The sequence below is a fragment of the Pelodiscus sinensis genome, chromosome 9 (genome assembly GCF_049634645.1).
Source record: "Pelodiscus sinensis isolate JC-2024 chromosome 9, ASM4963464v1, whole genome shotgun sequence".
NCBI classification, from domain to species: domain Eukaryota; kingdom Metazoa; phylum Chordata; order Testudines; family Trionychidae; genus Pelodiscus; species Pelodiscus sinensis.
In genome coordinates, this window is record NC_134719.1 from 27,837,981 (window position 1) to 27,864,970 (window position 26,990).

Genomic DNA, 26,990 nt, shown 5'->3' on the forward strand with positions numbered 1-26,990 from the left:
TTTTTTGCTTGAATGTTTTATGGTTTTCCTTTTCAGACAGAGTAGCAATTACATTTAATAGGAATACACTTTCCCCTTGTCTTCCGATATTGTCTTAACATTGCTCTATTTATGCTCTATAAAAAAAAGGTTGCAATTTTTATCAAGTCTTCACCTTTCAGGTGTCTACAATGGCATAATCAGTGATTGATCTTAGTCATTTTAGAGTCTTAAAGATGAATTGATGCTGGTCATAAATAAAGTGTATTTTGAATAGGTGTTGTATGTCCTAAAACATACACCTGTTTTTATTACAGCTGATTTTTGATGATAACAATGGTATTAAGAATAGGAATGTGAAAGGGTTTAAGGGTGATGCTTACCGGATCCAGTTAATTGATGCCTGTGGCAGAGAGGAGAAGGGGCACATCCCCCTTTAATTGGTTAGCTGGTTAAACATCACATTTAACCAGTTAATCTATTAAACAGGATTTTACATCCCTAACTGGGAATCATCAGACTAATCAGTGTACTACTTTCTTAACTTATTAGAAAAAAGCTTAAGTCAATTTTACTTCAGTTCAATAAGAAATCAATTTTCTGAGTCTTTTGAGATGAGCAATAAGTCTTTCCATCTTACTATTTAAGTGAGACAGTATTTTCTTTTTACTCCAGAAAAGTTTTCATTATTACTGTTTCTGTTTTCATTATTACTTCAGTCCATTCAGCTACTTACTGCTACTTGCAACTTTTTAGCAGGCAAAGTCGTATAAATTTGTAGAATGTTTGCTAATTATTCGATGCTAACCAAGTGTTAGCAGTATTGATCAACAGTTTTATCTTTTACTACAAACATAATAAGAAAGACCTACTGAAAACGGAAGATTGAAAAATATCATGAGCTGTCCAATTTAGTGTAGAACTGTAATACTGGAAGTCAGGCCCATTTTCTGGAAGCTTCTGGATTCTAACAAACCAAGTCTGTTTACATTAACATTTCCTTTCCTTCAGCATCCAGTGTTCATTGATACTACCTCCATGCAGGTGGGAATGTACATTTTAACCAGTTAAGGTTAACCTGTGGAGTTTGGAGCAACTGTCCGCCTGCCATGGGCAGGGGGCTGCTCCAGGCCCGTGGGGGCCTATTGCAGATCAGGGCTGCTCCAACTGGGACTCGGGAGCAGCCACTATCCATGGTGGGCTCAGGTGGGGGTGAGAGGGCTTGTTCCAGCACAGCGTGAGATGGGGTTGTTGCAGCTGGACTGGAGTTAGGGTTGCCAGATGATTTCAACAAAAATACCGGACATACTTGACATTACATCACAATCTACATTACATCTTATTTAGAAAATACTGAACATTTATATTTTCTCATTTATATTTTCTCAATTTGTTTCCCCAAACAGAAAGCTCAAATACTGGACTGTCAAAAGTGGACACCTGGCAACCGTAGCTGGAGTGCTCCAGTGCTCCCCCCTTTTAGCCTCTCTTCTCCCCCCCCCCCATTAGTTAATCAGTTAAACAATATGTTTAATCAGTTAACCAGTTAAACAGGATTTTACATCCCTAGTTCCTCATCATTTGGCTTGAAGTATTTTTTGTTCACTGTTTTGAAATTAGATCCCAGTGACTCTAGTATAAAATCTTTCACATACAGGTTACAGTAGAATCTTAGAGTTAAGAAAACCATGGGAAAGATGGTTGTTATTAACTCTGAAATGTTAGTAACTGAACAAAATTATATGGTCATTCAAAAGTTTGAAATTGAACATTGAATTAATATAGCGTTGGCACTTTACTACACAGAAGAAAATTGCTGCTTTTAATCATCTTAATTTAAATGAAACAAGCACAGAAACAATTTACATACCTTGTCAATTTTTTTAAACTTTTCTTTTTTTAGTTGTTTACATTTAACACATTTAAATCAGATGATTTTGCGGAAAAACTTGCCAGTCTAGACACAGCCTAGATGTGTTCAGTTTCATCGATCTATTGATCGATAGATGTGTGTGTATAATATAATCACTTAGCACTAGTTCCAAGCCATGTGGGATTTTTATGTGTAGAAACAATCAGGATTAGTTGATACTTTTTAACTGCACAAGCCTCCCTGGCACCCCCTCTCTCTAGAGAAATGTACTATGTTCCCATAGATTTTTCTTTACATTTTAAAAAAATGAACTAATAAGGTTATACTCACAGTGAGTCTCAGGATAAGCACTTCCTTGCTTATGAGATGTCCTGTGTGCAGCTGAAGCCAGTAACTCTTGTGATACTTTGAACTTGACATGAATAGCTAACATTGTTCCTTGTGGACAAATTGGTGGCTTGAAAATTTACTTTAATCTGACTTTTAAAAAAATCCACTTAGAAGTCAGTGTTAGAAGAATAAAGATAGTTTGAGTTATTTTCAGACTGCATGTTCACCTGTGAAGACTTTCTTCCTTTCCCGCACTGTCAGTTTCAAAGCCTAACTTTACAGATACTGAAAAACTGCAGATGAACACTTCCAAATTATGTTGAGGGAAGCACTGAAGATTTCAAGGGTACTCCTGCTTGCTTTGTTTTCAGTTTTTATAACTTTAAACAATAACATTTAAAATATTTGTAAATAAATAAACATTTTTTTTTAAATTTGGCATCCTGTAATAAGCCAAATACCATTTGAATGTGTTTGGTTGTTCAGAGACACACATTTTTTTTATATTGGGAGCATTTTGTTTTCAAGTATCGATGGAATACATTAACATAAGCCAGGTAAAAATAAAATACAATAGAACACAATAAAATAAGGGGCCTGTTTTGGTAATTCTTTATGAATAATATTAGATAGTTGATGTGAATTTTCCCACTTATATTTTGAAAAGAATTCCTAGAGGATGATACATACAAGCACTAAGCAAAACCCTGATGAATATTAATAAAGAGATTTGTGTGGTGCAAATCTGTTGGTATGCTATTTCATGTACCACATGACTTTCTTTAAAATTTTAGATCCTTGAGGAGGTAAAATTTCTGCAGTGAGGAGTAATAAAAAGAAAGTTGCAAGTTAGTACCTCTGGGTTCCAAACCCATCTCTACAACTGTCTTGATCTAAGGCCCTGGTGTCCAACACACTAGCCACATGTAGCTATTTGGCTGGTTGTGTGTGGCCAGTTCGCACTATAGTGACTACTGCTTCAGAACTAGTTGGACACCACGGATCTAAGGTCTATACTAGATCCAGCAGGTCGGCTTAAGGTATGCAACTCTTTCTGGAGTCAGCTAACCTTAAACCGAGCTTGGTCTGTCTTCACAGTGGGTTGATGAGAGCAAATGGTCTTATCAGCTTCCCTTACTCCTCATGCATCGAGGAATACCGGCACCAACCAGGGGCACCTTCAGTGCTTGTTTTAGTGGGCCCTTACTAGACTCGCTAAATCGAATGCCAGAAGATTGATTTCCAGTGCACTAAGTGGAGATGTGACCTAAGTCATTTAACCATTTTTTTACCTGGTAGAATTAATATGAAATGAAACTAAAGAGCATAAAAGAAAATTTGTCATGACTGCCTCTCACAGACCTGACAGTTCATTTAGGGTGTGGCTACACTTCCACCTCATTGCAGGAGGAATAACGGTAGTTCGAATTAGGAACTACCTAGCCCGTGCCACGTGTAGCCGCGGGCAGGGAGTTCGAACTACCGGGCATTTAAAAATGGCAGTGCCCGGGAACATGCAAATAAAGCCCGGGATATTTTAATCCCGGGCTTCATTTGCAAGTTTGAATGACTACATTAGCCACCCTAGTTCGAACTAGGGTGGCAAGTGTAGACATACCCTTCGAGAGGCAAACAAATTTTAGTGCCCGAACAAAAGGGTATTTATCACACAGCCATAATAGCCTGTTTATATTTTAAAAAGTGATTGTAGAAAAGACACTATATTAATTTTGAACTGCACCCAAAAAGTGAGCATTTCATTTCCATTGTTAATAATATTGGCAGGGCTCGACAAACAATACAGTCTACTCGCCCATGGCGAGTAGATTTCAGCCGCGCACCCTGTTCATTTGTGGTGCGCGCATGCGCATTGCAGCTCTTGTGCATGTTCAGTATGGGGCTGGCGAGCGATTTTCGCCGCCGTTCGTCAAGCCCTGAATATTGGGCTCCCTGGGCCAGACTTCCGTTCACTTCAAGACTCCCAAACACCTCTCTGGCAGTGTAAATGGGCCTTAAAGTAAATTCCACTTGAACCCACTTATGGTCCCTTTATACGCCCAGAATGGTATAAAAAGGACATTAACATTAATAAGAACCCGTGCCAATTTGATTTATTTTTGTAATGATTTAGAAAAGTATATAATAAAAAAAAGTGAGGCAACGAAAGCTGTATCATCCTTAGTAGATGTGCTCTCTGTTTGACCATTTCACTTTTAAAAGTACACATATACATCTACAATTAGTCTATTTTTAGAAAAAATCTTCATAAATGAAAGAAGTTGAAGCAAAATTAATTTTATTAAAGTAGTGTTTCAATGAGTTTACTATTAAATCCGTGAAAGTAAATGACATGCAGCTCATTTGCAAATGTGTTATGAGAAAATGAATACAAAATAAATGAAGGGTTTCCCTATACAGCAAGTTGAAGTGTGCACTAGCATGCTTCGATATAACTCCCTCCTTGTGTATGCTGCTGGAGAAATACGAAAGGTATCTAGTAAAGTTTTGCATTATCTAAATCTAGAGAAGAGGTGGGAAACCTGAGGCCCAGGTGGCCAGATGTGGCTCCTGGCTTGCCTGGATCTGGCCCCAAGGCTCAGGGCTCTCCACCAGCATTGAAGATCCTGCACTAGTACTCCACCCTCCCCCCCACGGGGCTGGGGAATCTACTATCCTGGACCTCCGAGGCTCTGGCGTGCGAGGGGAATGTGGGGAATGTCTTTCTGCTTCTCCATCAGGGGCCTTGTCAATGAGGTGTTTTTTTTTTCTTTTTTCTTCTCACTTATGTGCGACCACCATCTGTTTTTTTTTCTGTGGTCAGCAGTCCCCAAGCCAGAAAAGATTCCTCACCCCAGTCTTAGAGGACTATGTTAATGTGAACTCTGGGTACCTTTTAGTTCACATCATTGGCAACTCCACAGAGGAGTTACAGTTCACAGCCCATAGCCTGAATTGAGAGGCTGTGTAGATATAACTGGAGGATTTTGGACAGCAGCAGCATTTAAATAAATAATTGGCTTGCACAGTTCCCCCACTGTGTCTTAGCCTCTTCCCCTACCCCCACGATGCTAGGGGAACTGGCTTTTGAACCAGCTCATGCTTCCCCTTCCCCTTTCTGTCTCTTCTGATAGAGGCAGCAAGGGCAGTCGGGGATGCAACTAGTCGAGTCAATACTCGACTCCCCGATAAGCATATGCTTATCCGGTAGTCCACTAATTGCTTATAGCCCTAGTCTGGATGTAGAGAGAGAAGGCCATGTGAAAAGCCACTGATGCTGAGAAGCCCAGGAGTAGTGCAGAAATTCTATGCCTCTATGCAGGTGGGGAAATCCTTTAATAAAGACAAATTGTAGAATACTTTGAGATTAGACTTCCTGTTCTTCGTGACCTTACATTCTGTTTATGAGTGCAAGATTTTTATGATTGTAATTTGTTTATTTAACAGCACTGAAATTTGTTTTTGAAAACTCACAAAACAATCACATGGGTTTGTTTTCCAGAAGACTTACTGGAACAATAAATGTACATAGGATACTTGTCAAGTTTAGGGATCTTTCACTCTTTCAAAAATCCTTCTCTATAAAATGTTACTGCAGAATAATAGGAGGATAGAGGACACGAAAGCTGGATTAACGGAAGAAATCCTTTAATTCAATTATTGTTTTATTTATCTTCATGCATGTCACCTTGTCTCCTGTAGGTTAGGGCACAACTTCTATCACCATATCTACCATGACAACACAGTGAGGTTCCTGTTTACAGTCTGGGCACCATGCAGTCCTCCCAGACTGTAATACTCTAACTTACATGACACAGCTGCACTCCTGTCAAAGCTCTATAGAAGAACCATTTACTCTATCTGTTCCGTTGACCTTTCTGCTTGTGGGATAGGAGGAAGGTCACTTTAACTTCCTAGACCTTTGATTTGAGAGTTGCCCCTTTTCTCTTTTTCTTAAGCCCTGCAAATATGACAGAAAATAGCCACTTATTTGCAGGGGAAAGGGTATATGTTCAGTCTGCCCCTAGCAATGCAATGAAATTAAACATTCCATGTATAATATGTTTAACATTCCATGTTAGATCATAGATCATTGAAAGAAAAAAATGAAATACCCTTCCTCTCAGAAGACATACCCTGCAAGTGCTACATATGTTCCTTGCTTGTCAGGCGTACAAAAGAAACAGTGGCATATCAGATTATCTCCTTTCAAGTGAAAACAAGCCGAGTTCTTTCTAATTGAAATGAAGCAAATCTTTCCCTGGACTCCAGGCTGGGATGGAGGGAGCGTCACTCGCCTATCCCTGCTGATTAATCTCATCAGAGTGAAACACTTTAACTTCTTAAGCCCTGTCTGCACTAGAGAAATCCAAAACTCGTTTTGCAATAGATTGGTGTACTGCATGATCTGCCAGGGTGAACTATTTAAGAGCATCTCAACCTGACTCTCTCTGGCAGGTCTCAAGCATGATTTTGTCACTACAGTCTGCTTTCAGAAATATATTGCTTAATGTAGTTTACAGCTATTATCATGGGCAACACTTCACAGTGAACTCACTTCTAGATGGTGCTGTGCTTACTGAGGATGAAGCACCTTTCTTTTGGGGGCCTGTCAGGCTGAGGTAAAGATTCTTTGCACCACTGTTGCTGTTCTGCTTTTATGTGACTACGTAATTGTTCCTTTTGTTCCTTTGTTAAAGATATTTAGTTAGTGAAACATGTCTCATAGTATGATGGAACCTGCATTTTTCTATTTCTATTCCCTTAGTAGTTTGGATCTTTGCTCTTCTTTTTATATCCCAAAAGCAGTAATACCGATTACTGTACATCAGATATCAGTTTGGATTATGGATGTTAAATAGCGTTTAATCAATGCTATTTCCATCAACTAGTTGATTAGTTGATAAGGGGTGGAACTGCAGAGCCACAGCGGGGTTAGCTCCTGCCCTTGGGAGCTAACCCTGCTGCGGCTCTGCCTTTTTAATGTATTAAGAGCTGTCAGACTTATAATACATTTAAAAGGCTGAAGCACAGCAGGGGAGGGGGAGGACATGGACAGGTTTGGGACCAGGCACAAGCTGGGATGGCTGATTCCCCAGCTTGTGCCTGGTCCCACACTATGTCTCTGCCTCTCCTGCCCCCCCTTGGAGATGGTGCTGGGGGAAACTGGCTTTTGAGCTGGCTTCTCCCAGCACCAGCACCTGCCCCCTCCTTACAGCTGCATCTCTCTGATAAAGGCAGCAAGTGGGGGCACAGGGAAGCCACTAGTCAACTATTCGCTTACATCCCTAGTTTGGATGATTACTGCCATGAACATGGGGAAATAAGGGTGGTTCCCTGGTTTAAAGTGGTCCACATTATATACAAGATTTACAATTAGATTCCATAGATCCCATCACTCCACACCATAAAAATTGTACCAGTGCCCCGGCCCTAAATGCATGTGCATGTATAAGCTGCCATATAAATGACTGAATATAATATGTGAGATCCTTATTTTGCTTTGGCATGACATTGGAGTTCAGTACCAGATTGCTGATAACTTCTTAACGACCATTAACCATACATGTTTATCAGAGCTATTCAGTCCTTTTCAGTTTGCTATTAAAATTCAGCTTGTATAAAAGCAGACATACAATCATAACAGTCATCCACATGAGTATATTTATTCAGGTGAATGTTCAAGGGCCCCAATAATTAAATTGGGTTTCTGAGCATCGCCAGTGCTGTGGGGCTCTGAGGATTTTGCTTTTCTTCTATGTATGAGACTACGTACTGATTCATGACTCAGGCAGGGAAAAAACAGAGGCCACACAGTGAACCAAGCTCACAATCTCTCTCTTTCTCTCTTTTCTTTTTTATGAATCAAGCTGTTCATCACAGAGAGGTATAGCAGAGAATATTTATGGGGAATGCCAAAATCTTTAGCCCACTGAATATGCTGTCTTTTTAAAGGGAAAAGCAGTCATGCCCTTGGAATGATAAAAATCTTACTTGACCATGTTCATTTTTGCTACTGTCAAATTTCAATTAAAAACTAGTAACAGTGTAATACAAAAAGCCTCAGTTTATTAACTGAAGAACAGTTAGGTGAGGTACAACAACTATCAGTGTAAGTTATTTATTTTTGCGATACGTTCCTTGGCTGTTCTCTGCATTATGATTTGTAGATTGATTTCTGGCATTGCAGTTGTCTCAAGAAATAGATAGTAAACCTACCTATTTGGATACTTGAGTAAGAATGAATTTGATTTGAAATTAAATTGGGTTCCATGTTTAAACTGTTTGATATTTTATCTTGTAATTTGAGATCTTTTATTTAAGCTATTTTTATTTGTGAAAAATTGTGATCCAATTATTTCTTTGTACCACTGTATGTTTTTATTTGGTAGATTGATGTGTTTTGGGACATACTTTTTTGTCACTGTGTGCTAGGGATTACCAATAAGCATTACCCTACAGCATGCTTACTCTGGGATAACTGGTTAGCTGGTGCCCAGCCTGGCCAAAGCAGCCCCCCACCTGCAGCGCAATGCAGTGGGCCAGGTAACTAGTTAAACGTATAGTTTAATCAGTTAACATTTTAAACAGGATTTTACATCCCTACCATGTGCAGTATGCTCATGTGCAGCATTGTATGCATACATTACATGTCTTGAGAAATGTTTCACATTCTATCACTATTATAAATAAAAGGTCCAGTCTAGTATTACTTAAGTAAGATCACTAATGTATGCAAAATCTCTTATGCAGTTTGTATCACTGTACATATTGTTATGATTAAGTTATTTAACCACTTTATTTGGTGGCTTAATGACAGGGAGGAGTTGGCCGAGACATTTATTTTACCTCCAACCTATTAGATTTTTTGCTTTCCATTCATTGTTTTAGATCATTTGTAGATTTTTTGTTCACTTGTTGACTTTCTAGTCCAGCCCCAGGATGTTCTCATTTGTGTTCTGATTAGGGATGTAAGCTACTAGTTGAGTAATTACTCAACTAGTTACTCTCTGCCCCCCAAACCCCGCTGCCTTTGTATTGGAGACAGCAAGGAGTGGGGGCTTGAGCCAGTGCTGGGGGGAGCCTGCCTAAAGCTGGTTCCCTCCAGGACCATTTTCGCAGTGCTGGGGAGGCAGAGCTATAGTGGTCCCAGAAGCTCTCTGCCCCTAGGAGCTAACCCTGCTAAATATAAGTAAGAGCCTACTGGTTTCTTACTTACATTTAAAGTGCAGAGCTGCACTGGGAATGCCCTTCCCTCCCCCCATTGACTAATCGAGTAGTCAATGGAAATTCCTCAATTAGTTAATTAACCGATAGTTAACATTCCTAGTTCTGATATATTGAATGTTAAAAAAATGTTCTAAGACAATTTGGGGGTCATAAAATATCACTATAATAGTATAATATAATTTATTTTTATATTTCCATAAACAGCTTGGTTAGCTCCATACAGTACTAGTTAAATCAGCTAAATTATCTGATAAGTTGATTTAGGACTTTTATACATGTGTTCACATAGACATTTATCTCAACATTTGCTGAGAAGACCTTTATTAAGCTATGATGACTGCTGAATATGAAATGTAACCAAGATTTTTTTTATTCAAATATAATTTAAATATTCATCAAAGAGGAGTTATGCTTGCAACTGACAGAGACTATTAACATCAAAAAATATAATTAACTGCACTGGGTATCATGAAGCAGAGTTAGCCAAATAGCCGAGAGCTCTAATTGCTCTAGAGCTTGAGAAGCAATAGTTTTATTTTATACTCTTGCTTTGGAATTAATAGTAATGTGTTTTCCTATGTGAAGCAATTAAAAGTGGCCTGTTAAGATTCATTGCTCTGTAGGAAATCTGTTGAATATCACTTAGTAAACAGAACTGACATGTTTTAAAAGAATGTACATGAAGATTAGTATGATAGGAAGAGTGTAGCTCGTAAATTGAGAGATCTGTGTGAATTGAACAATATGTTTAAATAGACTGAGAACTTTTTAGCATTATGAAATCAGTGTTGGCCATGACACCATCTAAAAAGCTTTCAGTGTTAATAATGCAATTATTTATACTATAGAATTTAGAAGAACTATTATATTGAGGCTTTATCTACACTGCGGCTTCTTGCGCAAGAACTGTTTTGCACAAGAGTTCTTGCGCAAAAATTCTTCTGCAAGAGCTCGTCTACACTGCCATGTGCTTTTGCGCAAGAGTGTCCATGGCAGTGTGGATGCTGTCTTGCGCAAGAAAGCTATGATGGCCATTTTATCCATGGGGGTTTCTTGAGCAAGAAACCTGTTGCCCGTCCACACTGCCTTCTTAGGCAAGAGCTCTTGCGCAAGAGGACTTATTCCTCATGGGGAGAGGAATAACTCTTGCGGAAGAAGCCCTCTTTTCCAACACCTTACTATAAATTTATTTGCGCAAGAACGCGTGTGCAGTGTAGACGCTCTGCACATTTTAAAGCAAGAACAGCCATTCTTGTGCAAAAAGCCTGCAGTGTAGACGCAGTCTCAGAGAATTTAGCTGGGGGAAGATAAAAAAAAAAAGAAAGAAAAACAAGGATTTAGAAGTTGAAAAGTGGCTCTAGTGTAATGGAGGAATGTACATATTTCACATTCTGGAAGTTTACCTACAACGATTTATCCCCTACTTATAATTAAAAAAAAACACACCTTGGATCTTTGTATCTCTAAGCTTTTTGGTTGAATGCAATAAGGAAACATATTGAACCCTTTAGATCTTCCATTTGCTTCAACTATATAGTCTTAAAGTGGGCAGATATTGTGATGGCTATTTGATATTAATGAGGTTGTTGAAATTGAAAAAGTTTAAGGGCCTAAGATATGAGCAACAGTATGGTGTTATAGAATTTCTTTTCCTTTCCCTAAAAATGGAGTTGTAACTAATAACTGAATGATTAACAACCATAATGGTTGGAAGATTTTATATATATATATATATATATATATATATATATATATATATATATATATATATATATATATATATATATAATTTCATATTTTATACCTTTTTATGTAGTATAAAGCAGTGGTTTGCAGGGAAAAAAACCACAAATTAAAAGGAACGATAAAATGTTTTTTATGAAATGTTATAACTTTGAATGTACTAAATGTATTTTATATATTTCTAAATTTACAGTGAAATCTAACTTTTTAGGGTCATCTGCAATCTTTAAAAAGATTCAAAATAGTTCAGTGCTAAAACAAAACAAAAAATCCTAACTAGAATTTGTTTCATATAAAGATTTGCTGCCTGTGTCATACATTATTTAACATACCCTGTTTATATCAGTGACATACGAGTGCATGCTAGATTCTCAGAAGAGTACTGTGTTTGCTGCTTCACAGCACACAGCCTTGTACTTCCCATCTTGCACATGGTGTTAGCAGATATTTAAAGCACTTCAGTCTAACATTTTATAGGTCATGATGAACTGAGACTATAAAACAAGTTACTGCTATGAAGTTAATGCAGTCTTAGAGTGTGGCATAGACTGAATGTTTTACTCAGTATGTAATATTTTTAGTTTGCTAGGGAAACATCAAGTGTGTATGTTGGGGGGGGGGGGGGGGGTAAATTCTTATATAAATTTTCAGTGTCAAATCTGTTTCTAGTTATGGTACAGAATCCTGTACTTCAAATTTACTATTTGTAGTAATATTTTTTCCAGGCTGTCAGTAAAGTATGACAGTTACAGTAACCCTAGAATGTTGATATCGTAATACAAACAAATAATACATACAAAAAAGTAGTCTCTATACACACTTTAAAAGATGAAACAGAGGGAGAGGGGGTATAAAAACATTTCTTTGAACAAATAAAGGAGATATCATAATCTCAGAGCGTTGCTAGATGCAGCAAGAACCTGTATCCCTGCCAAACTCTCTTAGCAATGAGAGACCTTAATATTTTTTTAAAAACATATAATAATCTCATCTGGCAAGATATGTACTTTTCACTTGTGCTGAAGCTCCCATATTACATATTTAGTGACAATCTGTGCATATAAGATCTGTTAACCTCTCTGTTTATTACTTCCAGTATAGCATTACTTTTGTAACTTTTAGTTGAAGGGACAGGGATTTTGAAAATGTATTTAATTTTATCATTTTATCAGCATGGTGAAGCTATTGTTTTAGCATAAATTAAACTGTGCTCCCTCACCCCAAGATTTGTATCAGACCCTGTTTCTGTTGAACAACAAGCTATGCTGGACTCAATTATTTGCTCATTTAAGAGTAATAACCATTTCTCTACCCCATCATCTTTCTGATGTTAACTTTATTTCTTATACATAGTGAACTCAGCTGTACCATTATGCGTCCAAAGCTGTAGGTGTTTTCTTATCTAGAATGTAGCAGCACAGATACTCCCTTCAGAGCATTATTCTAGTGCTAGCATCATAGATGGGTATGAAAACCACAATTTACTTCGTATATTTAGCTTTCTTAGATAATTTCACTGCTTTTGTGACAGATATAGCAAAAGCACACCTCCTGGAGTCGCATTTAAAAAAGAGCTCTTTGGGTAATATGCTGTAGACAGAATACATATGAGTTAGTGTTCAGTTATCAAGAATGCCATCAGCAATGCCTTGTTGCTTTCTTATCAGCCACTTCCTGCTGTCAGCCCAATGCTAATTTCAATAGAAAAGGATTTGCATTAAATGTAATGCAGTATTCTATATAGCTAACATGGTGGTTTTAATTGTGCAAACACACGAGGCTCCTGCAGTGGTAGGTAGTTTGATAAAAGGATTAGATTATAAATATTTCTGTCACAATTAAAGATTAGCTCCAAGTTGACAGAGATGAGCTAAAACAACAAGGAGTCCGCTAGAGAATCTTCTTATATATTTCTTATGCAGGTGAGCTTGCTTGACATTGTATGTAAAAACCACAACACACTCCTTGAAAAGAAAAAAAATTCCACCCTGCTTTAGAGTTAAGACTGGGAATGCCAGGATTAAAAATAAATAAATAAATAAATTTAAAGAATTTAAACTGTAAATCCTCCCCCCCCCCCAAAAAAAAGTGTCTGTGTGTGTGTGAGAGAGAGGGGGGGGCTACATCTAGACTGCAGACCTCTTTCGAAAAAGAGTGTCTAAACTACAAGTCTGGATGCTGGATGCTCTCTTCGAAAAAACACAGTTTGCATTACATAGAGAGCTTTCGAAAAAAGGTGTTCGTCGTAAAATGAGGTTTACCATGGTCAAAAAAACTGCCATGTTCTTTTGATTTACTTTCGAAAGAACGTGGCAGCAGTCTAGACACAGAGGAAGTTTTTTTGAAAAAATGCCACTTTTTTTGAAAAAACCCTATAGTCTAGACACAGAGAGAATAGCACTGTGCTTCTGGAGTTAGAAAAGCAGGAAGATACCTTTGCTGAGGCAGCCCTATACCTTGATGTCCTGTGAGATTTCTAGATGATGATTAGGTCCAGACATCACTGTGGATAATGAATAACTGCTTTTGTGATGGGCTTTCCTCTCTGAATAAAAGAAAGTACTTGTAGTAAGTTCTTTGAGATATGTTTTAATGAAAATGACACACTGTTATTGAGTTGATTAAAGACCCTACCAAGAGACAGCACTTGTGTCTCAAGTTAGACCATATTGGGAAAAGAAATCTGCAAATGAAATCAAAAGGCTCTCTTTTTGTTATTAAGTCATCAGTTCACATGTACAGGCAGTCCCCGGGTTACATGGATCTGACTTACATCGGATCCCTACTTACAAACGTGGTGAGGCAACCCCGCACTAGCTGCTTCCCCCCAGCAGACCAGGGAGACGCGGAGCGGCTTTTCTCAGCAGATACCTCAGCTTGAGAATAAAGGACTGAGGGAAGTGAGGTGTGGGAGAATAAAACTGAGCTCTGGAGAAATGTTTGGCTAGAGTTTCCCCTACAATATGTACCAGGTCCGACTTACATACAAATTCAACTTAAGAACAAACCTACAGTCCCTATCTTGTACGTAACCCGGGGACTGCCTGTACCTTTAAAGACATAAGACCAGACAGAAATGTGAAGGGGAGAGGGGAGGTGGGAAACACTGTGCCATGTTGCTGTCAGATTGTAGTCTAATGAGTTCCTTTCAAAAAATAAAAGGAGTTAAAATTAGTTACCTTTAGGCCTAAGATTTCAACTCTTTGCTATGCATTTTGCCTCTTGAAGTCTGTTCAACTGCACACATGAATCATTGCCATAACCCTGTGGAATCAGCAGATACCTAGTGATGGCACAGTGCCTCTGCTGATGAAAATCATAACCAAAAAGGGGTGTTCCCCAGGGCAGGTTTACAAAAACAATTTATTCTTTTTCACCCTGTAAAACTCATCTTACATGCAGGTTCTTTTGCATTATTACAAACTCTAATCCTCTGAGTGGGTAATTAACGGACCAGAAAAGCCATTTGTGGAAAGGAAAAGCTATAAGGGTGAAAAATATTTCTCTACTGAATGATCTTTAAGGAGTAAATAATTACAAGAGTGAGAGGTTTGGGATGACCAATCTAAATCTGAGCATAATTAGGAGGAACACAGTCTGAAAATTGAAGCACTTGGCATGTGCAACAATTCTTGTATCATAAGACTAATTAAATATTTAAAAGCCAAAATACTTGCACTATTCAAAGAAAAATAACCTGCCACAAAAGGGTCGCTAACTTTGCAGATAATTAGCAAGGGTTATGGGGGAAAGAATATCACAGATTGGTTCCAAGGTTCCTTTGCAAGGTCATATCTTATTATGCTGTATCTTTTATATGTTCTGGTAACAAGTTTCTTGCTAATTTAATCTAACTAGGGCATCCCATAGCGATTTCCCATTTCCCTTGTTGAAAATGTGATCATTTCTCTTTGTGCAAACTGCAGTAGGTGAACATTTTTATACATAATTGCTCTTAATTGATACAGGTCAAAATATTTTTTTTAAATTATTGAACATGAAGTTTTGAAATTACAAATACAATACTGATGTTTAAAGAAGAGTTAGCATTTTTGAAATATTGGGATTATGCTTTTCCCTACATTTCTACAGGTGAGCCTGTGAATTCAACTTGGTCTCAGTGGCCTGCTCTGTACATAAATAAGGCTTACTGTCCTACTAAAACTAACCTATAATTATACCTACATAGATTTTGGAGGCAATTTTAAGATGAACTTGTAGAATACATTTATGCCTGTTTTCATTATTTATGGTATGATATATATTACCCAGAAATCACATGAAATCGAGTAGGAAACAGTTTTAAGTTGTAAAACTTTTAACTGCATTATGAAAATATTAAGTTCCATCCCATGGATAAAAAAATAATTACTGGGTCACAGAAACTGACATAAAAGAATGTTCACTCTTATCCAGTGTTTATTTCTTTATGTGCTGATTACAATACTATATTTTAGAAAAATTGGGGTTTTTTACTTCCCTGTACTTTTGTATTTAGTGTCATAATATTGTATGTTAGAAATTATCATTAGAATGCAATCTGATGACTACATTAGTACCAAATCCTCTTCTAAAACCTGCATAGCTTCCAAAAGAAAATGCCTGCACCTGAAACTTTGCCACTTTCTGTGACACATATTAGCCTAAATATATCTCCACTTGCATATCTAAATAAAGGTGTTGCTCTTTTTTTATTATTTAAATCAGCTTACTTGCCCCATAGACCAGACGAAAAGAGTTGGAAAAAAAAGATGGTGACAAAAATTATTCAGCACCTGTGAAAAAGAGCAAATGTGGATAATCTGTTTCAATTACTCAAAAACTTTTATAATGAAATTTTGTAAAAGTTTACATAGTTAGAAAGCGCACACAATGTTATTTACTTCTTTTTAGAGATGAAATGGGTCTGTTAACTAGGGTCTGTTTATTTTATGCTTATGTTTGTCCCTTACCAAGTTTACAGTGGTATTTTCCTTATGCTGTGCCATCACTTTCAACAGATAAAGTAAAATAAACATATATGTGTTTTTATTCCAATTTCCCAGCTCAGCCACAAATGCAGCTGAAACCCTATCCAGTTTTTGCCAATTTCTTCTTCATCCTGTTCCACTTCCTGTCTTTTGTTTGCATGCATGGCTAGAATTCTTTGCAAGAATTTAGCCTACTAAAATAAAAGTAATACAGACTACTTAAAATCATTATTCATCTGAGGACCAGGAATTTATCTTTTATATTAGATTTATAAGTAGCAACTAAAATTACTATATGTGGACAAGATTAAAGAAAAAGGAATTATTTCATTTCATGATCTTTGTATACCTACCTGCATTTAGGCTACGTCTAGACTGCAAGCCTCTTTCGAAAGGGGCTTTTTTGAAAAAGAGCATCTAGACTGCAACCTCTTCTTTCGAAAAAGTGAGCCGCTTTTTCGAAAGAGAGCATCCAGGCAGTCTGGATGCTCTCTTTCAAAAAAGCCCTGTTTGCATTCAAGAACTCCTTTTTTCGAAAGAGCACTTTCGAAAAAAGGTGTTCTTCCTCGTGAAATGAGGAGTACCGCGGTCGAAAGAAAAGCCACGTTCTTTCGATTTAATTTTGAAAGAACGCGGCTGTAGTCTAGATTCAGGTGAAGTTTTTTTAAAAAAAAGACTACTTTTTTTGAAAAAACCATGCAATCTAGACACAGCCATAGTGCATAGTTAGTTTCACTGTATCTCCTATGTAGAACATAGCCAGTTAGATAATCAGTATTCTCTATTTTAACATGTCTTTCCCACAGCAGCAAGGTGGAGAGAAACATTTATGAAATATCGGAACATACGTTGGTAAAACCACAAAAAAAACAGAGGAACTGGGGACAGGTGTAATATGTGAAAATCTTTTGAGCTCATATTCTGATTGACTCAAGTTTATAGCGTTCCTATAATAGTGGAATTCATACCAATAAACAAAGCACTAATATAGGAATAAATTGTAGCAAGAATAATCTATGATAAATTATCCATGAGCAATTAAAAATAGTTAAAAGTTTCCTCTTTCTAACATTAGGCTGTTTTAAACTTTGAAAACGTGAATACTAAAAAGCATCTGGGTCGACACGTTAAAAATGATTAAAAGTGTGAGGTTGAAATCAAGAAATATGAGGTTTACTTCATCATACAAATCTAATACTTTTTGTTGATACTGAACCAGAAAAGATAATCCTATGAAGAAGATTGTGGGAGATGCACTTTTTCTTATAACAAATGCAAATGTTTATTCTTCAGAACAATTGTTAACTCTTAACGGTTTTAAGCCTAAGAATACTATAAGATTACAATGCAGTGGGCAACAGACATTTCTTATGAATTATGACTTAATATTTTTCTGACAAATGGAAGCATTATTATGAAACACCTCCTTTTGCCATATTAATTAAGAGCATTTAGCTTCCTAATGTTATGTTTACTTAGTAATTAGTAAGACTCAAGAAATCATCAGTATTTTATTTTTCTTAACCCAATAGTGTCAGAATTGTGGATAGCAATCAACAGTCTCAAACGAAAAAAAAGCCCTGACATATGTATTCTTTCAAAAAGTTTTTTTCATTTAGACTGGCCAAAGAGTCATGTAGATTGAGAAACCAGCAATGTGAGTCTACAGATCAATTTCTGGACTGCCTTAGTAGTGGTTTAAGACTCAGAAAGATCTCTAATTTTTAAGCTAATTGCTAAGGGACAAATTCTGTTTTCATACGTGTATATACGCCTCCCATTTTTCTTCTGATTGCTAAAAACAACATGAAAGCAGGTCTGATTCTGGTTCCCCTTTGAGTTGACTCAAGTGGATGCTATTTTCTTGAAAAGAATAATCTTAGGGGTTAGTAGCTTGCAACCAAAGGAGACCAGAGGAGTGTGGCATACTGTACTTTTAAAAAGCCGGTGTGCAGTCACATATCAGTCTATCAGAGGGTTGTGTTTTGCAGGCAGGGGAGAGGTTCACCCTCCCTCCATGTGTTGACTTGTATTATTACTGTTTCTATAGCAACATCAATCTTGTGACAATGAGTACAGCACACCTTTTTTTTACACTTTAGCTCAAAGCAAAAGCTAGGGTCTTTGGGGCTTGCTTTCTTTACAATTTCTCTTTCAGGATTAGGGTAGGATCAGTTTACTAGCTGTGTAGGTATCATGCCTAGTATGTAGTAAAGTGTATGTATTTTTAAAATTTGGATCCCAGGAATATAATGTTCTTTCTACTTTACATATGTGCTTTCTATGTAATGTCCTAAGGCTTAAAAATGGATTTAAATAATGCTTGACATTTTCAGAGATATTAGGAAGTCAATATCTGTCACTCTACTCACTGAGACTCGTCTGGGGGACTGCATATAGTACCTTGACTGTAATGAAACTATGTACAGTATGTAAAGTTAATCATGTGCGTAAACTCATGCAGGTTCACGGTCTCAATTAATGTCTATTATCCCCAGAATATGCTGGCCAACTCATTTAAATTAACATTCCCATTATACAGCTGAGGATAATAAGGCAGTGTGGATAAATGACAGATGAAGCTGTAATTAAAGTTTGAGAGTTGCTGAATTGAGTCAGATTCTCTAAATATTAGTCCATCCCTCTTCTTATTTAAAATAATGCTAATGCTTATATTTTATTTTTTTTCTAAAATATTGTGTATATACACATACCTCACACAATAATATTGGGAAAGTCAGCACAGTCATTGGCATGTGAAAATGCAAGTCCATTGGACACCTAAGTTGCAGACCCATTGGGAGGATCACTAAAGGTAGGCTCTGGGTCTGCAGTAATTTTTTCATTTAAGAAAATGTTGTTGCACTGCAATGTGTGGAATATATCTCTACATTGGCCATAACACATCCATCACCCCCATCCAGTTTTTATTACATTAGGCAAATGAGCAGGAGCAGCATGTGAAGCGACTAGTGCTACAACTCAGCCTGTTTGCATCCCTCAAGTGGATGCAAACAAAGCCGCTATAGGCAATATGCAGGAACGTATTATCTTGCAAGATAGAGCACTTGAAAGTATTTAATCAATTTGTCATCAGAGTAAAGCACAAAGAAATCTGACTTTGAGTGTCAAAACATTTTTTAAATAGTTTTATTTTGTTATGTCAATTAATTTTTTTATGTGTGTACTGACAATGGCTTCTCAGTATTACATATTTACTTAATAAAAACTATATTTACAAAAACATCCAGAATTAAGAATACATGGACAAAAATCTAATAACCTCAGAGTTTTGACCTGAACTTTTGTCCTCTTTGACATTACACTAATTTTTATGGTACATTATTATACTTGTTAGATTATGTGCTCAAAAACAAAGCTTTGGAAAGATAAGTTGTTAAATGGGACTTTTTTCTATATTTATGCAAGAAACCACTAAAAGGAACTGTATGGATTATATTTAAATATGATCTGCCTCTTGTTCAGCTTGTGTGAGCCATCTAATGTTAAAGTCATGCCAGTGTATGACTCTCAATTTCAGTGCTACTTCAGTTTTCAGGTTCTGCTATAATATACTGAGCTTTTCGTTTTAATGCTGGAGTATTTGTTCAAGTCCGCAGATTTTGCATTTTTAATCTTCCTTAGAACAGTGGTGAATAATGGCCCCTGGCAGGAGATAATGAAATTTTCTTAATTTATATTTTCAAGCAGAAGCCTCAATTGAAAATGGCATTCTATGGCCTGGAGACATAGCTCTAGTGCAAGTTTCAGGGGAGCTGTAATAATAATGCAATGCCAACAGTGACGGGGAATGATAGGACAGTGAAGAAGTAATTTAGGGAAGAAAAGAGAATGTACGAAAGCTTTATTGTAGCATATCTAATGATCTGCTGAAGGTTCCCAATGGCTTTTTGGAGCATGACAGAAGAAACTAATGTTATCTTGCCAAAACAGAAGCCCCTGCTTAATCAGCAGAATAAGACTATTGATTAAAACACCTCACACAATAGATTACACAAGGAATCTCATCTCCATACTTTGCACTTGGTAAACTATAATAATGAGCATAAGATAATCAAAAGAAAAGCAGAAGCAATTTGTTGGGAATTGTACAAGTCAAGATTAGAGTTTAAATGCAAACAAATTAGCATGGAAAGTATGTCTGTCTTTAAAGCGGAACACATTGATGGTAACTTCAATAGTACAGGGATAGATATGTGGTGGGTAAAAAGTACTTGCTTCAGCCGTACTGCCACTTGTTTCATTTACCATTTTCTCTCACTTTTATCTCATTTGTGAAAGGGCCATTCCTACATGTATACACTCATTCTCCTGAGGTGAACAGAGTTCAGCATCATTCTGCAACTGTTAATTTAACTTTATGTTTGATTTCAGATGAATGTAAGTGACATCTCTGTATTATGAAAATTTAACCTTTTAATTCATACTGAAATGATTTAGAAAAGACAATGGTAGAGCACACAATTATGCTTTAACATTATACTCTAGCCGGCCTACTGCACTACTTAACATTTCCTCTTCGAAAATTCTTGCCTTTGTTAACATAACAGGCTAGATATTCATTCTTTCAGCTCTGCAATTAATCTCTCTATAACTAGGGTTTCAAATTTAATTCATATACTCGGTTTTTACAAATTAGTCATCATAGCATTTATAGAAAGTCTTTCACAAATCAAGTTCATTTGCTTATACATGACAAATTCATTGTTTCATAAGTCTTGGTAAATATTGTGGGTGCCTAAAATGTTACCATTAAGCCTTAACTGTTTAGTGTAATAGTCTCTATATACTACAATTAATGTTTCTTGGAAATTAATAATATTTTATATAAATTTTTATGTTGAAAATTTAAATGAGTGTTATTCCTTTTCATTGGAAAAATCCTTAAATGTTCAACATGCAGTGGGGTTTACTCCCAGGAGATAAAGTATTTTAAAAGTGTTTTTCTTTTAAATCTTTTCTTAACAAACTAGAAAATAATTAGAGCATCATCCTTAACTCCTGATGTAACATCTTACTTAGTCTTCTACAAGTTAGTAAAATGAAATAATAAAAGTGAACTTCACTTCCCTAGGAAGCCGGTGGAAGTTGCAGGTGAGTCATGTGCCCTGGGAATCAGACTCTTAAGAGTCCATTTTGAGGACTCGTCTTTTGTTTTTAAAACGTCACAAGGTTCTTTAATGAGTTGCGGGGAATATTTATGTAATGTTGAGCAGAACAAAATGTAGTCTCCAAATTTCTGAATTGCAGTAATGATTTTGTTTGTTGCTGCTGTTGTGAGATAATGAGGATTGATTTGGAGCTGTGACAAGGATGTGTAGTATTTCCTCTCTTTGTTTTCATTGTGATGTATTTAACATAAGACAAAAAAGCAGGAATTGCATGTACAAGTGGTGTTTAGCAGATATTAGTCCGAAATCAGATGAAGCTACACTGAGAGCTTGTCTGCACTTCCATCAGTTCAGTTGCAGCACTTAGGCCTTGTCTACACTGGCAGATATAATGTCAGTTACCGCATTGCCCACAGAACACTGCAGGGAAACACTTGTTGTGTGTCCATAGTGTGCTCCTTGTGATGGGGAAGCATGTCCACATTAGCAGCTCTTGCAACACAGAAGAGAGCAGTGCATTGTGGTAGCTATCCCACTGTGCAACTGGCTGCAGGTTGCTTTGAGAAGGGTTTACAATGTTGCATGGGGCAGCCAGCATCACATGATAAAAATTCCTCAATCCCATTGCTCCATGGTCATCCTATTACATTGACAGCTGCTTTTCAGCTGAAATGTGGGGAATTGGGGAAAATTGTGACAGGGAGTGTGGGGATGTGAGGGGAGGGAAGCAGAATGTTTTGGGGGACACCAGCATACTGTCATGTGAGTTCAGAGAGCAGCAGGAAACAGCCCATCCTGAGGAACAGCACGTGCACACAGGCATGTGTACATGCAAGCACATACACCCACACCCCTCTCTGCCCCTCTGTGTTCAACAGCATGATCATTCCATCTAAATGGTGTGTTCTTTGTCCTGGAGTAGATCAGCACAGTATGCTGGCTGTCCAAAATGGAGCTCTGAAATGGGATATACACATGCCTGCAAAGCAGCCAGCCAAGTTCAAAGCAGAGTGGCCATTGGAAGGATTATGGGACAGGCAAGTTACAAAGCAGCAAACAATTGAGGTGTCTACGCTGGCACTGTGATCCTGCAGCCACCTCGAGTTACAGCACTGAGAACTGATTTACAACACTGTAAATTGCCAGTGTAGACGAGGGATGGGATGGGAGAGCTTCATCCATCAGTGTACTTTATCTTCTGGGAGTAAGGTTTGTACACCTATGTTGCTCGAGGCATGGACATTCTATGTAAGTTGGTGGTATAGACAAAGCCTGAGGTTAAGTCTGTTAACTTTTAAGGGATCTTCAAAAGCCCTAATGTGTTGTTAAAAATTAAGAATTTTGGGATATATCCAAAATCAAAAGTTCCAGCACAGTACATCACAAATGAACATCAGGAAAATATGTAAGAGAACTACAAATGTAGGTGTACAGAACACTCAGGCACTCCCACATTCCAGGAAACTAAGCAAATGTTAATGCTTGCCTATAGCTTAAACGATTTTAAATAGATGAACCAAACCAATATTACACTGGTTAGAAAAGGCACCATTGGTTAAAATGAATGTACTTCAGGTTAATTATTAATGATGTTTCTTCTCTAATGGTGTCTAATACATTTTTACAAATTGTCAGTAACTTTATTTCCATATTTATTTGAGGTTGAAAATCCACATGAACTAGCAACTTTGAGAATAAGGTTTAATTTGTTCAGCCGGGTTTAACTGTTTAACCAGCATGCAGGTAAGAGGGAAGAGAGATCAAGACAGAGAAACATAGTTGCAGAGCTTCTAATAGTGTAATAAAATTTGGCTGTGTATCACTCAGTTCTCATGGCACCTCAAAATGGTGACGTAGTCACAGAATAGTGGTCTAATAATAGAGTTTTGTAATCTGTGTGATTGTATTTGCTTCTGGCATTTTTGGCAGAGGCACCTACAGCCTGTGATATATAACCCCTTTTATTTTTTGTAGAAATCTAAACACATAAATGATCAAATCAGCCATTATAGACTTGGACTGCATTTCTCTTCTCCATAAAATTATGTCTAAGACACTAGTATTTAACCCTTTCTTTTCTTCAAAAAATACTTGAAGAAGTGGTGGTTAGAAAGGATCTCATATTGATAACTTATTATAAAGACAGCACTTTTTTTTAAGTGAAGAAAGCCCATCCTAGAGATTGAATACTGCCATTTTTCTGAAAGCAGATAGCAAGAGTGCAATTTCCCCATGCTGTCTATCTGTATGTCTTGGAATTACAGCCGCTCCCCGAGTTATAAACAAGTTACGGACCAACACTTGGTCCGTAACTTGAAGTGTTCGTAACTCGGATCCCATAGAGTTACATGGCGACCACGCTGTTCGTAAGCGCCGATCGCCATTCGTAACTCGAATCCACATATACTACCGCTTTGGTTGTAAGTGCGGATGGTCGTAAGTGGAGATAGTCGTAACCCAGTGAGCGGCTGTACACTGTGCTGGTATAGAAGTAGATGAATAAAGGGCTTTTCAACCCATGGGTCGCAACCCAAAATTGGATGACCATGGAAGGTGAAAAGGTTGTGTGGGAGGCTGGGAGGCAGATAGGAATGCCCACCCTTGCAGATCTAGTGCTGTAAGACTGGTTGGACTCAACTCCTCAGTCCAAGCATTACAATCTGGAGCACAAAGTCACAGCGCTGACAGGTTGGGACCAGGTGCTCTTTCTGCCATGATGATGGGAGGCTGGGTAGGCCGTTTTTGAGGGAGAGGACGTGTGGCCGAGGTCACACACCCCTGACACAAATTTGGCCTGATCAGTCCCTCAGTAGAGTTTAGGCCGGAGTGGGCAATAATTTTGTTGGAGGGTCCACCTCACCCATTTTGGTAGTGGTGGTGGGCGCAACACCTCAGGTAGAAGGGGCAGGGCTTCAGGTGGAAGGGGTGGTTCCCTCTAGCCACTGGCAGGGTGGGGGAGGAGACTGCACTTTCCCCTGTAGGACCAGAGAACACACAAGGTGTTTCACACCTGCCTCGCCCTCCTGGGGCATATGACACCTAGGCTGTGTCCAGACTCCATGCCTCCGTCGACGGAGGCATGTAGATTAGCCAGCTCGGAAGAGGGAAATGAAGCCGCGATTAAAATAATCGCGGCTTCATTTAAATTTAAATGGCTGCCCCGATCTGCCGATCAGCTGTTTGTCGGCAGATCGGGAGAGTCTGGACGCGATGCCCCGACAAAGAAGCCTTTCTTCATCGACACAGGTAAGCCTCGTGAAACCAGGTTTACCTGTGTCGATGAAGAAAGGCTTCTTTGTCGGGGCATCGCGTCCAGACTCTCCCGATCTGCCGACAAACAGCTGATCGGCAGATCGGGGCAGCCATTTAAATTTAAATGAAGCCGCGATTATTTTAATCGCGGCTTCATTTCCCTCTTCCGAGCTGGCTAATCTACATGCCTCCGTCGACGGAGGCATGGAGTCTGGACACAGCCCTAGAGGGAACTGCCAGCTATTTTGAATAGTTGGCGGTTCCCTCTGGTGCCATGTGCCCATGGCGGAGGCAGGAGACTTCATGTGCTCCCCGCACCCAAGCCAGTCGGGGTCAGGCTGCAGGGTGGATTAAACATCTTGGCGGGCTGGATGCGGCCTGTGGGCCATATCTTGCCCACCCCTGGTTTAGGCTATATTCCTTTTTCTGTTTTCCCCAGCCCCTTACACAATGCATAAGAGAACAAGGAAGACCCCAATTTGGAGAGTTCACTAAGGGCCAGAGGTATTTACACTGTGGGTATGTCTAGACTACATGCCTCTGGCGACAGAGGCATGTAGATTAGGCTACCCGGCATAGGCAAAGAAGCAGGGATTTAAATAATCCCTGCTTCATTAAAATAAACATGGCCGCCACACTGTGCCGACGATCAGCTGATCCGGCACAGCGCGGTAGTCTAGACGCGGATCAGTCGGCTGGGGAAGCCTTTGCCGATCAATCACTTATGCCTCTTGAAACGAGGCTTACAGGATCGGTTGACAAAGGCTTCCCCAGCCGACTGATCCGCGTCTAGACTACCGCGCTGTGCCGGATCAGCTGATCGTCGGCACAGCGCGGCGGCCATGTTTATTTTAATGAAGCAGGGATTATTTAAATCCCCGCTCCTTTGCCTATGCCGGGTAGCCAGAGGCATGTAGTCTAGACATACCCTGTATGTTCTCCAACATTGTCCCATAACTATATATTTCCCCACGGTAGTTCTTTACACGGTGCTTTACCTCTGTGTGACTCAGTGGCCAATAGGGATGGGGTACGAGTTGGGATAGACCACACAGTGTAACATGTTCTCCACACAACATACATTGTAGTTTGTGAAAGGCCTTGCCTTGCCTTTCTCCTCTGAGCAGCAATAGCTTGCGTCTCTGGTTTTCATTCAAGAGAATCAGGATGCATGTTGAATGAGGCAGGCAGCCATCAACAGCATGGCAGATGTGTGTGTGAGGGAAGGTGGGGCAGCACGGAGGCAATAGGAAGTCTCAGCATAGTCTGTGATCTACTCGTGGTACAACAAGCTATGAAAAAATCCTGGCCATACCCTGGTCCTGTGCATAATCACTATCTTTCTGATACTCAGAGGAAAATGTACTTGTCTACTGCTTCAAAAGGCACACTGGTGAAGTCAGTAGAATCTGGGCTTGTGAGGATTTACTTGGCAAGGAAAATGGATGGTTCCATGGGACACACCCAGTTCTGCATCGCCTTTTGAGTTGTACAGTCCACAAATAACAAAAATAAGTCCCCATGATTTCTTAAGTTATACTTGCTTTACCAATTTAGAGATGCTATGGATTAAAGAAGAAATTGATTTCACACGTGTTTGCAGTGGACAGCTGTGGAAAAGCATTGGGACAAGATGGATACCTTAATTTGGGTCCTGGTATTCAGGAGTGTAAGAAGTAGTAGTAATAGAGAAGTTGATAAAACAGGTGGATGCAAAGGCAAGACTATTATTTTAAGTTCTTGCTTCCTTTCATTCAGTTTACTGACAAACAAAACTCACCCATGAGAAGATCAGTCAAATCACCAAACTGTGTCTGACCTTTTACTTTTCTGTTTATTTTCACAGGACACATAAGATGTTTTCGTTTATTTCCTTAAGTTTTCACTTGCTCTGGTGAAGTTACCTTATGTTGTTGTCTTTCAAATGCCACTGTAATATCTCCTCTACATTTTTAAAAATGAATAACAGTATAAAAAAGTTGCTAGTTTTAACCATTACTATGTTTTGTACAAAATAATATAAAACACAGTTGTTCCATGGATGTTTTGTGCAAAGTTGTGCCCCATGGCATAATTTAGTATGTTCAGAAAGTGACCTTTTAATAAAAACAGTTCTTTTTTATTTCTTGAAGGGTATTTTAGTTTAAACAACTCTCTGATGGATTTGGCAATTTTAGCCGGTGCCAGATTTATGCACAAGCTAAATAAGCTACAGTTTAGGGCAGTGTTTCTCAACCAGTGGTACGATTACCCTTAGGGGTACTCGAGAGAAGTGTGGGGGTTACACAAAGTTTGATTTAAGTTTTGCAGCGCTTTATTATTTTTGTACTTTTTACACCCAAAAATTTAATCGCACGTCCTGCTACAATTAAGTTGTTTAAACAAATGTGTTACAATGGTAGAAAATTTTTTTATGTGTCTGAAAACTTTAGGTACTGGGGGTACTTATATATATATATATATTTGGAAAAGGGGGTACTTATA

The 26,990-nt window shown here is 38.3% G+C and overlaps 1 protein-coding gene across 15 annotated transcripts in view; it reads left to right on the plus strand.

Annotated features, from left to right (window-relative positions):
• The window catches only part of ADGRL2 (adhesion G protein-coupled receptor L2), a 532,296-nt gene that overhangs the window by 436,693 nt on the left and 68,613 nt on the right, over nt 1-26,990 (plus strand). The window lies entirely within an intron of this gene.